Below are 14,250 nucleotides of genomic sequence, written 5' to 3' on the forward strand. Positions count from 1 at the left end.
TTAAAAAATCACACCCAGTGTGAGTAAGTGGTGCCTACTCTGTTTGATGAGTGTGTGCTGTCATTCAGGCGGTAAAAATCTATTTGGTGTGTGGGCGCTGGCATTCAGACGGTACTACTCTATTTGATGTGTGGGTGCAGGTATTGAGGCGGTACTAAAAGAGTATTTGTACAGTTTTTATCAACTTTTAAGTATTTTTACTCATTTTAACTATGTTTAAGTATTTTTACTCATTTTAACAACCTTAAAGTATTTTTACTCATTTGAGTACTACTGAGTATTTTTACTCAATTTAAGTACTCTTAAGTATTGTTACTCAATGTATTTACTTTAAAGTATTGTACTCTATTTACTTTTAATAATTTTTACTCACATTGCAGATCGATCGTTTTAGAGTGTGTGTGTGTGTGTGTGTGTGTGTGTGTGTGTGTGTGTGTGTGTGTGTGTGTGTGTGTGTGTGTGGGTGCGTGTCTTTAAGTGGCACATGTGTTGCACTGTGTCCTGTTTGTGCTGCAGCTGCTTATGCCGTGCTCGGACGGACGGACGGACGGACGGACACGCAAACACACACGGTCAAATGTAGAGGGGCTGGTACCGCTAAAAATAGCCGATCTACAAGCTCACAAAGCGACGCGTTGCTCCAGATGGACGCCATTAACAAATAATACTTTAGTTAGCAACTGTTAACAGGGTCATTATATTGCGGGTCTGAACTATTAAAACATTATCTTTGAACCTCATCATCAGAACCACAACAATCAAGTCAAATATTTGGACTCAGGACTCGGATATAAGTGTTTGTCCAGGCATAACAGTAATGAATAGTCAGGGCAGGGTTGGCGCTGAATACACAATTGAATTATGTATTATTACTCCAGGCATGCTCAATGTACCTATGACTCAGTGACTTTGTTACCTTTCTCTCACACACCCTACACACACATGGGGTGAAACAATTAAATGATCAAAAGGCAGTAAATTCAAGTAATTGAACGAGGACCCAAGGGGTGTGTTATTCCATGTGGGAACTTGGTCGGACGAGTGGCTGGCCAGAAACTAAAATCCAAGGATCTCTGTGTGCCTGTCTGTCCGTGTCCCCTTTATGGCCATATATAGAGATCCCTTATGTCAACATGATGACATCATAGTACTGAAGTCATAGACTGGCCTCCAAGTACTATGATAATTCTGAACTAAGTACTCTGACAACGGGTACTTCCCCACAGGCATCGTGCCAAACGAGAATCGTTTCAAAAGGGTATCAGCCTAGTTATTGCCTTATTTTACCTTTTATGGCCTAAATTAATCACAGCCCACACTCACACACACACCACTTGCAGGCAGCAGGGACGCCAGCAGGAGTCGCAGCGGAAGGGTCTTATGAGGCGGATGACCTCTCTGTCCATGTTATCCTTGATCTTCATGTCAAAGCTCCGCCGCGAGCCGCAGCAGTTCCTGTTGCAGCAGTCATTCTTCTCCTTGGCCTTGTAGATCTTCTGGCCCAAGGTGTTCTTGATATCATACTGATTGCTCGTCTCAAAGCCGGTGAACGCTAAAGAGGAGGGAGACAAGAAGGCATTCTCTATGATGAACTGACCACCGCTTTTACTGTGTTTTTTAGCGGTGCCAGCCGCTTCACTTGTTGGCGCGCACATGTGTGTGTGTGTGTGTGCGCACTGGGAGGCATGCGATAATCCGACAGACCTTTTCTCCGACTATGTGGCATCCGCGTGCGGTTAGGGTTAGGGTGCGGGTTTGGTTCGGGTTTAGTATTGAAACGTCGGAGCGCTGCGCTGTCGGAGGAATGCGCTGTCGGACTAACGTACTGCACCCGTGCGCACGCGCACACACACACACACACACACACACACACACACACACACACACACACACACACACACACACACACACACACACACACACACACACACACACTAAAGCATCATTGCTCCGCCCAATCTGTTTTCCTATTGGCTGGGGTTTAAACAGCCATAACTCCAGTTCCCAGACTGCTTAACTTCCCAAACTTAGCAGGTGCTCTTAGACGGCCAATAGGGCATAGCAGTTGCGACCATTTCCTGGTTCCACTTCAAAATACTCAATGCATTTTTCCCATTGACATTTCCAAAAATATTTATATCAATTAATTTAAGCCTAGAATCAAGCCATCCAGGGTCCAGGTGAATCATGACCATTAAACATTTTTCTGTGATTTTATTTTATTTTATTTTAAATTATATGATATACTATATTTAATAAATACCCTTTGTTTTGCCGTTTTCAAAAAAAAAAAATCACAGAATCAAACGTTTTATGGTCATGATTCACCAGGACCCTGGATGGCTTGATTCTAGGCTTATAATAATTGATATAAATATTTTTGGATATGTCAATGGAAAAAATGCATTGAGTATTTTGAAGTGGAACCAGGAAATGGCCGCCACTGCTATGCCCTATAGGGACAGGCTTCATTTTTAAGCCCCACCCCCGCTGTGTTCCTGTTTGCCAGGCTTTAAACAGCCATAACTCCAGTTCCCAGCATACTAAAGGCCACAAACTTGGTGGCTGCTCTTAGATGGTGACCATTGCTCTTATCAGCGCAAATGTAGTGAGTAAAAAATACCTTTAAGTAATTACAATTACGAAAAATATTTTGCCTCCCAGTGTGACGAATCTGCCGGCTGGAATTGCTGAATAGCGAAAATGGCGTAGATGACTGTACCTTCTTTTTAATTACCTTGAATATTATAAGGAAGTTAACAAGTGTGCAGGCTCAAATGACCTGAAGATCCACACGGATCGAAACGTTGTACATTTTGTAATAAAGTATCTCTAACCATTTTTGGTGTGCGGGGCCTGCTCTACCTCTTTGAAATAAAACGATACCAGTAGCGGCTGGTGGTGATTTTGGGTGGGGGGGCTACAAGACATCCATTATACTATAATATGATACTCATAGTTCACCCTGCAGCAACAGCATCACATTCCAGATAGCAAGTTACAGCAATGACATTACTGTAGGCTATCTATACTTTGTTAAAGGAAATGCTCCACAACAACACAAGTACCCACAACCAAACAGAGCTTCCACTGCTCCAGTGAACGTTGTTTGTAAGTGCACATAGCTGCTCTTATATCATGATTATTGCTGATGGTGGCACTACTAATACTTTGAGCCTGGAATGATCAAATCCTGTGTTGAGGGTCACACAAGAATGGCATGCACTTTATAAACAAAATAAGACCAGAACCTTATTTTTAATTAAAGGGTTAGATTATTTAAGTCTGCTTAAAACATAGCAGCAAGTGGCATGTATAAAACTGAGACTCATCTCCTCCTACAGTAGACCTCCTCCCATGTTCCTTATCACTGCTTTTAAAGTTACACACAGTTACCACTTATCAAATAAATACAAATATTATTTGGAAGGGAAAAGCCGATCTAAAGCTGTATTATTATCTAAATCAATCAATCACAACAAATCACAGCATGTTGTGAGCTTGTAGATCATTCATTTTATTATCTTTTTAGCCTATAATGACATGCCCAAAATTAGGATGTCAGGGTTAAAGTGGTAGCTATACTTTCTACTATAATAATTTACTATAATAACACTCCACAATCATAATCCATGGAAACCCTCATCCACAGCCTAGGATCTCCTCCAACCTAAAAGTTAGCTCACGTCTGATCAAAGTTAGGTGCCTTCACATTAAACTATTGTGAAACTGCAATCAATTAAAATCCTGGCATGCCCTTCATTAATCACTCATCATGTACATATCTTTTTTGTCTCTCAAGTTTCCTCGTTCCAGTGTTCCATTGGCATTTTATCCTTGACGTTTCCGTGAGAAGCATTTAACATGTAATCATTATGTCTAATAAATCAAAAACAAATCAAGTGTAGCTTGTAGGGTGTGTCTTTTTCCTTTGATACATGTGCATGCCTTGGACTTTCTCATCAACAGAGAATACCTGATCACCTTAATGGAATCCACTAGCTACCTTACCTTGCCAAACCAACTGGTTTAGCTGGTAGAACTTGATCTCCTTCTGTCCTCAAGTAACACTTTTGAAAAGCCAGCAATCTCTACATTAGCCATAATGTATAATATTAGGCACCCACTCACCTGTGCAGCTAAAGTGGCCCTTTTGAGGTTGACGCACTGTCTGTACTGATGAGACTCAATTATTATTATCCAAAATAATTAGGATTTAATTTGTTGGTCGTTAAGTGGCTCAGTAGTTTGGAAGTGGCTCAAAACAGCTTGAGCCACTTCCAATGTGATTAAAGCAGCAATCATCCTACTATAATTCTAGTAACCTGACGGTGGGTGGATGGGGTCCTGGGTCTCCGATCAAACTGCGCATGCGTCGTTGTGCCAGGTTTCGCGAGAGAAACAAGCAACGAGGTCTATGAAAACGAGGCCAAACCAAACAAACCCTATACCACCAACATTGGCCCTACAGCGCTTACAGTACGCCGACATGGCAACACCGAGACCCCGCCCACTCTCTGACTGTCTACAATTCTTTCTGTGGAAAGTAAACACACCAGATGGCCCCGGCGCCGCGGCCGCCATTGAAATCAGCAGCTCGCTCGCTTCACACAGCTCACGCACAGTTACCTCCTAAATGCTGAAATAAGCACACATTTCGAACCAATGTGGTAATATTCTCACACAAACAAGCCCAACTTACATTTCTGTCCATTACAAATGTCACAAGACACGAAGGAGACGAGGCAGCGGCCCCGCGGAAGTCGCGGCCTAGCGCAAGCATAAGCCTCGCCTGGGAGTGGGGCCTTTACCCCAACATCGCCGCGCCATGTAAACAAACTACCGGTTGTTGCTAATACTGTCTAAAGCATGTATGTGAATGCTTATGTCCAATACTGTGTTGCCGTTAGTTGGGTTTAAGCCAACAGCTGCCTATAATGGGCCGTCAGTGTGGAGCTAAGCCACGGGTAGCGTTAGCATGCGGCTAACGTTAATGTTACACAACGCAGCTGTCGTCACTCAAACGGCTACGTTAAACATCTTATCAACAACCTGTATGAACGTTAGTGTGGTCAATGTCATCAATGCTAACTAATTAGCCCGTTGAACAGTGTTATTTTGGGGACTTTGGTGGGTTTCTGTGACACAATGTCACGATGTAGCAACTCACAGTGTTATGTCACACGCAATTGAATAGCTTAGCACTTCCGGTCGTTCCTTCACAATAAAGGTTGCAATCAATTGAAAATAGCCGATCTACAAGCTCTCAATGCGTCGTGATACACACAATATACACATCTTTACAAAACAGCTGATCTACAAGCTCAAAACAACTCGCAAAGCCACACGTCCACCGTCAGGTTACTAGGATTATAGTAGGATACACACACGCCCGTGGAGAGGGGTGACCGCGGGCCGGGGGGGGGGGGAGAAACCGCGCGACAGGACGTGCATTAACCCCAAATTTGCAACTGGGTAGCGTTAGCAATTAGCATGCGCCACGCTAATGTTAACCAACGCTGCTGTCGTCACTCAAACGGCTACGTCAAACATCTTATCAACAACCTGTATGAACGTGAGTGTGGTCAATGTCATCAATGCTAACTAATTAGCCCGTTGAACAGTGTTATTTTGGTGACTTTTGTGGATTTCTGTGATACAATGTCACGAGGTAGCATCTCAGAGTGTTATGTCACAGTCCGACTGAATAGCTTAGCATTTCCAGTCGTTCCTTCACAATAAAGGTTGCAACAAACTGAAAATAGCTGATCTACAAGCTCACAACGCCTCGCGATGCGTTGTGAAAATAGGGAGATGGGGAGAGAGAGAGAGAGAGGGACGGAGAGAATACTGAAATACCTTGAGTAAAAATACTTCAGAGTACTCAACATGAGTAAAAATACTTAAAAGTACTGAAAAGTTGAAAAAAAGAGTAAAAATACTTAAAGATTGATGAAAACACTACAAATACCCAAAAGTTGATAAAAACACTACAAATACCTAAAAGTTGATAAAAACACTACAAATACTTAAAAATCTGTAAAAAAAACTTTAAAGCTAATAAAGTCATTAAAAACACTTTCAAGTAAATACATTGAGTAACAATACTTACTTAACTACTACTACAAATACTCTTTTAGTACTGCCTCTTTTAGTACCGCCTCAATACCAGCTTCAATGCATTACTGAAATTACATTTATATGAAATACATCACAACACCCTCCTATAATATTAAAAAAAACAGCCGAAGGGGTCCGCCATGTTCCACAGGGGTGCGCGGGCCCCCAGGGGGTCCGGGGACACCCAGGAAAATAAAAAAGAAATGTTGAATTTTTTTATTTTTTATTTTTCACTTTTGGAATTTTTTGTCCCACGCTTTTGGTACCCCAAAATAGGGGGGCGCCACGACGGGGCGCGCGCGGGGGAGAAACCGCGCGACAGGACGTGCATTAACCCCAACTTTGCAACTACTTTCGCCTGCGCCCTTCACCGGGTATGGTCTAGTGTTTCTTAACTTTGTCAGACAAATGAAGCAAATCCACGATACCCTTTTGAAGACGGATTAGAAAAAAAATAATCTACAATCCATTTGAATACTGGCGCCTGCCTATTAATCCTCCTTCACTTTCCTAGAACAAAGCACAGAAAGGTACACCTTTCTGTCATTGGTCAAAAGCCAGTGAGGGCGGAGCTTGGGGGCTAAAATATATTAGCCCGAATGGTGAGTAAATCAAGCAGGCGTGTCATGTCAGCTGTCAATCACTCAACTCAATGAAAGCCAATGGAAGCTGATTTGGGCTAAAAGAAATCAGCCCATTTTTTACATATTTTGTGTTTTTCTTGTAACTGTTTGATGCTGTTGCTGCTCCAGGTTCCACCAGCATATAAAATAATCTCTTCTAAAACATTTTAATAATAATTTCTCATATTTATTCCATAAGATAGGGGGGGCTTAGCCCCACTAGCACATTGATACCAGCCGGCCCTGGATATAACACATAAACGCATTGAGTGTCTGACCAATTAGATATGTTGTTCAGATGTTCAGCAGAGGTGTTTGGCTAGTTCAAAAATCTTGGAGGTGCAAGAACTACCTAGCCTGACTCCAGCCCCTGAATCGATAGCCTCGCATTCAGGGTCTGGTGACGCTGTCAAAGGCGGGGTTTTCTCGGGTGAAAATCTACCCGGTCCAATCGGGATCGGGATAATCCAGTATGAACCAATCGCCAAAGAGTCACCCTTTGGCCACGGTCGGCCCCATCTCAGAAAACGGCTGCACTGAGAGGGCTTTCAGACTGAATAATGGAGTGAAACGAAATGAAAATTCAGGCGGAGTGTCAGGCTAAGAGCTACCTAATAGAACGTCAGAAACTCACTGGTGAAGTTCTTATGACATAATGTTGTTCTTATTCACCTGCCGAAGCACAAGAAAGTTTCTGTTACGGTTGGAGCATCCTGCAGCCTTATGTAGGAGTAGGACACAGGTTAAGGGAATGAAATTGGAGGAAGTGGGAATGGTGGAGAAACCAAATAGGAAGGAAATGCATAAATAACTTAGGCTGTCTGGTAGCAGAGGTCACTTTATCACTCTGATGCATTAAGAAGAAGGTTAAAGGTGGGTGCAGTGACCACAGCTGCTATGGAGGAGAACTGTAAGAGACCAAGAGAACTCCCTAGAGGATGGGCCAACAAGCTTTACCTTCTTTTTGATGGATCAGTATCTGGTCGAGCTAGAACACAAGAGAAAGCCGTTACGTGAGTCAGGTGGCGAGAGAGACAAAACTGGTAAACAAACTAACCACATCACATCTCACAACACAAGCCAATGCAATCTAGAAACAAGACCCTGTACTTCCAGCCTACCTGTGTGAGGTACTCCAGCCCTGGCGGTACGCCAACAGCGACTGCCGCAGTAGCTGGTGCGGACGGTGCAGGGGAGATGCCACCAGGGGGCCCTCCGTATTCGGGCCCTGGCATGGGACTTTGGCCTGGGACAGGGCCTTGGTCTACGGGGACTGGCTGATACATTACAGGTTGGCCTGGTTGCGGCTGATAGGGAGCCTGGTTAGGAGAGCCTGGGTCGACTGGAGTAAAGACAATAAATTACTTCAAAACATTGTCCACATACCCACTGAGGATGAACATCAACAACCCTCAGTGAGAACATCTTTCACTAGAGTAAAGTTGACTATTTTCATAAAACTCTTTCATGCACACTGCTCAACACAATGAATGCAAAGCCATTATTAAGACAACCATGTTTTGATATTACAACACCAGACCATCCCAAACTATAGTGTCACGCTAGTTGGTTGATGGACATTGTGCTATAAATTGACCACTGTTCAATATACAGATATTACATTACTATTATTACGTGAAAATATAATATGCTGTATATGGATATTGTGCAAGCAATACACTTTTCAAAAAGAAACATTTTATAAATTACTTTTACGATTATTTTGTTGGTCCTCAGTTTTCAAGAGGCTGTTTGAGGGTTGATGGTTAAAGGGATAGTTCACCCAAAGAATTACTTATTTTCTATCGATTACACTCAATTGATTTCAATTGATGGAATTCATGGAGATTTTTCGGTGTTTGTCACATTCCTGAGACAATAATTTGATGACCGGCAGAAAGATGCTAATGCAAATTATTGTCTCAGGAATGCGACAAACACAGAAAAATCTCCATGAATTCAAGTCCATGGGGTGTGTAATCGATAGAAAAAAAGTCATTTTGGGGGTGAACTATCCCTTTACGGTTAGGTTAGGGTAAATGTTAGGCTTGTAGTGGTGATGGTTAAGGTTATAGGTAGAGGAATTAATGTAGTCAATAGTGTGTGTGTGTGTGTGTGTGTGTGTGTGTGTGTGTGTGTGTGTGTGTGTGTGTGTGTGTGTGTGTGTGTGTGTGTGTGTGTGTGTGTGTGTGTGTGTGTGTGTGTGCGCGCGCGCGTGCGTGTGCGTGTGTGTGTGTGTGTGTGTGTGTGTGTTATATATTTTCACTTCTGATTTGACCAATAGCTGACTTGGACATGAACCTCCTCCACCCTTTCTAACTCCACTAGAACGAAACAAAACAGGAACATTTTAATTAGCACTATGCGTGGTCAGGCAGGGGAATGTCAAACAAAGAGTTTGAGGGAAATAACAGATTATTGCCCACTAAAAATAGAAGAGCATTATGGACAAGATGATACATTGAGAAGGTTCATCTAAGTTTACGGTCAAAGGTTTACTGGAATTCCTTTCATATTTCATTACTTTGGGAAGGGAAGGGGGGTCCTCCAACGGCTTCAAGGCGGGACTAGGCAGGGAACATTACAGGTCATTCAGGTATTCATTCAATAATGACTATCATTTGTGAGTGACTTTATAAATGAAAATGGAAACTGGAAACTTTTCGGTGAAAGAAATAATCACAGAACCTGCACTTAGGTAATATTCAATTCAATTCAATTCAAACTTTATTTCAGACGCACAGGTCCATATACAGTAGTACATACAAATATCACACAACAAATAAATAACAAGACATTATTAAAAAAAAACATAAAATCATACATAGAGGCTGACCCTCCAGTGTTGACACAGCCTGGACGAGTATCGGAGAGCTCTTCCCAGGATTGACTATATCCTCAATAATACTGTTCTGGGACTCATCCAGGCGAGACATGAATCCATACATAGACCCTCACAAGTGTGGAGTCCACACGTTACAAACAAGTGACTGGCTCTATGCTATCTAGGGACCTTAAGTATTATCCTCAGGGCATCATTGTAGGCCACTTTAAGCCTCTGCATGCTACCTTTCTTGTATGTGCACCACAGGAAAGCTGTATACATGGGAGTGCACTTGACATGATCTGAACACATACTGAACCTGCAAAGCAGCATATTGGCCTGGGCATAAAGTATGCGGCACTGCCTAGAGATATCTCTATCATCATGGAGATTGTCAGTAAAATGTGGCCACGGTACTTGATTTCCTGGCACACAGATAGACGACTGTCACATACTGTAGGTGAAAGGCTGGGAAGGCCAATTTCTTGTCCTCATGGCTTCTCACTATCATGACACTACTCTTTTTTGCATTATAAATTATGTCATGATCATTGCCATAATTAAAGCATACTTTCAATAGCTGCCATAACCCTCCACTGTATGGTCTTAGAACGACCAGGTCGATTGCAATTTAATTCAATGGATAGATCATTCATGTAAACGTTGAATAAAACGGGAGACAAAATCCCCCCTTGATGAACACCATTGCTAATAGAAAAATGGGCAGATGTAACATTACCCCATTTAACCTGCATTTTCGAACCAAAACACCATGTGCACAATGTGCTTAGGTATGCCTCTATCAAGCAGCTTCTGAAACAGTTTGGTTAATCCTGTCAAAAGCTCGAGAAGCATCAATAAAGCATAGGAAGACTCTTTAAATGTAAAAATGTATAAGTCAGTGACATGTTTCTTTTTAAATCCAAACTGGTTATCTGCAGTCAAGACAAACATTTCAAGACGCACAAACATGATCCTTTCCAATACTTTGGAGAGGATGCTTGCCAGCGCGATAGGTCTATAGTTATCAATGCTGTTTAGTTTACCTGCCTTGTCTTTAAGGACAGGCACTAATTGTACAGAGGTCATTGACTCTGGAAGGACACCATGAACCAAAAGAGCTGTAAAAAACATGGCCAGTAGAGGGCAGATGTTATTGCTTGCATATTTGAGGTGTTCAGCTGTGATGTGATCAATGCCACATGCCTTGTTGTTGTTATCTAGCATTCTAATGGCATCAACCACATCATCAGACCTGATCAGTACATTTTTTCAGATGGGTCAACATGATCTACTGCCACAGTGGCACGTTTTACACAGTTGAATAAGTTGTAATAGTGTTTTCGCCACACCTCAGCTATCTCAATCGGGCCACATGCACCCTCTATGTTAGAAGGTAGGGATGTTTTACAGTTGTTCATTACTTTGACCTCTTTCTAAAAGTCATAAAGGTCTTTGCTTTGCAGCTTACTCTTTTGACAGACCGAACAACACATTTAAATTTTGCGTTGGTGAGTTTCTTCTCCTCAAACAATGAACCTTGTCGTTTTGCGCTCATAATTGCGTCATCCCACTACTCCGACTACGTGGCTTTAATAAAAAATAATTTCTCCTTTGATTAGAAATTTATATTTATTTAATATAATTATATTTAATTACATTTAACTGATGAAGACCTAAAAGGGTTGAAACGTTGCGCCAATAATAAAAGTTTTTGGAGCTTAAAAACAGTGTGCCGATGTTTTTATCTTCTCCTTGATTCTCGCCTTGATGTCCAGCACCTGGCCTAAATACAGGCATAAGATGTGCACATAATCTTCTCTGTGAACTATTGCTGTTAAAACACATCCATCGACAAGTTTTAACCCTTCAAGACGATAGGCTATTCTGTAAATTAATGTAGCCTATAGATTGATTGGTGCCTTTAATAAGAGTTCTATCATTTATGAAATCTAGTAGCTGTACCATGTATACAGTAAGTTGCTGTAAGTTGCTTACCAGGGGCAGACATGGTGAAGTTAGGTGGAACTTTTCAGCAAAACAAATGGAAAAGAGGTCGCACTTTCTCCCTTGTTCCCTCCAATGGTCCAACTCCCCATCAGCTCTCTATGAAAACCTGGAGGAATGAGAGAGGAGGGGCCTTGTGAAAGCAGAGAGGCAACAAATAATTAACTCTAATAAAACAGCAAAATAACCAGTCATTTAGAGCAGTAATTATTATAGGCCAACACACCAGATGCAAAAAAATACTCAAGAACTAGAAAAAGTGCTCCTCGGAGCACAGGTCTCCGCCAGGTCAGGTAGGCTATTGTGACCTCCTGGTGGCGCTATAATAGGCCAACGTGGAAAGGGTGCCATTTCTTCTTAGGCCTTGCACGATAATCGCACGACACTGACTGCATTCATGATTTGAGGCATTTTGTTAAAAACATGTGTTTCGCTAAATTAGACCTGTTGGTGGCGCTATAACAGGCCAATGTTAAAAGGGTGGCATTTGTTCATCAACATAGTGTGAATGTGCGTGCAAAGTTTGAGCGCAATTGGGCGGTGCGTTCATGATTTGCAGATTTTTTTTCAAAACAAGCCAATAATGCAAACTTTAGATGTCAATCTTAGCCAATCAGTATGGAATATGAAAAATCAAACACATCCGTCGTGATCACATGACTATAGAGATCATGTGTACCGATTTGCGTGAAATTTGGTAGATCAAATCAAATGGTAGTTCTTCCTCGGCCTAATGAGAATGTGCGTGCAAAATTTCACGGAAATTGCATGCTGTGTTCATGATTTGAGGCCTTTTGTTCAAAACAGAGCACTCTTTGGAAGACATTTTTAGCCAATCAGGATGGAATATGAGAAATCTGAAAGACCCGTTTCGTTTAATGACTATTAGATATACGGTGTACCGATTTGCGTGATTTTTGGACAAAATCTGTAGGAGTACTGTCAAAAAAGATGTTTTGCACAAAGCGGCCTCCTGGTGGCGCTATAAAAGGCCCATGAGAAAAAATTGGGGCAAAGGTTCTGAATTGGCATCCAGGGAGTGTGTGTGCACAGTTTCACTGCGATCAAGCCAATGGTGCTGGAGATTAGCTGGTCAAAGACGGACGGACGGACGGACACACACACGGACGGACACACGGATGGACGGACGGACAGGGTGGAAAACATACTCTCTCGCCATGCCTTTCGGCCTGGCGGAGACAATAAACTACACTTTGGTCTTCATTGAACCATAAACGTTTCCAAAATGTATTAACCAACTAATCTATTCAAGACAAATAAGTCCATGAATCCGGTTTGTCTTGTTATAGACCTGTAGATATGACACAACTACTTTACACACATACAGTACTGTAAGAGTGAGTGTGAGCACATATTATACTCTTACAGTATGTGTGTATTCTTAAATGTTCATGTTTGATGTGGAAAGTGGGATTTGTGTTGGGAAGCCTTTCCCTAGTATTATTCCACTTGCACTTATAATCTTTAACCTACTTTCCTGCACATGCAAGCTACAATTAAGAGTCAGACATAATGATATAAAATATAAAAATAATAAGTTTAGAAAAACAGCATTCTGGAAGTTTAGGCACGCATGCAGCCTTAAAGAGGGACATAAGTAAAATAACCATATAAATTATAAAATAACAACATTTCAACGGATTCAGAGGGAATATTGTTTACACACACATTTTCTGACCATTAATTAATGTTAATGTGTAGAAAAGAGACACATGGGCTTAAAAGCTTACCTCTGACGTAGTTTGTCTCAATTTGTTGCTAACTTGATCATAAAAAAAAAGTTTTGAATTCCTCACTGTCGATCGAAGTGTACATTCATGTAAAATGTTGTTTTTATGCCTGCAGCGGATCATGTCACTCGATCCTCCCTACTGATATATATTTTTTTTTTCTCCCCATAACTCCACCCCACTCATATTATAACTCACCCCACCCACAAGACAACCATCATCACATGACGTCAATATAGCTGCAGTAATGAATGTCACCGACAGCAACCCACTTAATTAAAATCCGATGGAGATCCCATGTTCCTATGCTCCGAGGCATTTAGGCTACCAGCCGTTTCTATAGACAAATCCACAGGTGCGATAATCCACAGGTGCGATGCCTGTAGGCAGCCAGAGCTGCGGTGTCAACGCTCCGTACCAGCGATAGCTGCCTACAGGCAGATCTACATGCTCATAACACCTCGCCTTGCGAGGCGTTTATCTGTGGAGCCGAGTCAAACAGAATTTAATGCCTCTACTCCTACAATTCCAAATGCTTGTCAAGGTGGGGGTCCCCAGTTCAAATATGATTATTTTGGGGGGTCCCCAGTTCAAATATGATTATTTTGGGGGGTCGCAGCCTGAAAAGGTTGAGAACTGCTGCCTCAGAGCAGTCTTAAGGTGATTGACATCATCTGTCAGTTAAAGTGTTGTATCGGGTTTGTTTAAAAAATAAACAAACCCAACAAACAAATACGTCCATAATATAGGACCACGGGCAACGGCCATGTCACTATGACTCAGACATAAACATAAACAAACCCGATATACCCATATATCATGCCACTATGACTCAGATATAATCATAAAAAAATTATAACAATAATTGAAAACGAGTGGTATATGGAAGGTTAGATGGATATCAATGCATAATAACTAAGCCAGC

The 14,250-nt window shown here is 41.8% G+C and overlaps 1 long non-coding RNA gene across 1 annotated transcript; it reads right to left on the reverse strand.

The window, feature by feature from the left end:
* Positions 1-7,966: 7,966 nt before the first annotated feature.
* Positions 7,967-13,416, reverse strand: LOC311042433. Its single transcript, XR_014600510.1, has 3 exons — positions 13,326-13,416; positions 11,566-11,683; positions 7,967-8,085 (listed from the first exon to the last, which is right to left on the reverse strand). It is a non-coding gene; the product is annotated as an uncharacterized lncRNA (long non-coding RNA).
* Positions 13,417-14,250: the final 834 nt, after the last annotated feature.

This window comes from Gymnoscopelus microlampas (genome assembly GCF_963454915.1).
Source record: "Gymnoscopelus microlampas genome assembly, chromosome: 3".
NCBI lineage: Eukaryota > Metazoa > Chordata > Actinopteri > Myctophiformes > Myctophidae > Gymnoscopelus > Gymnoscopelus microlampas.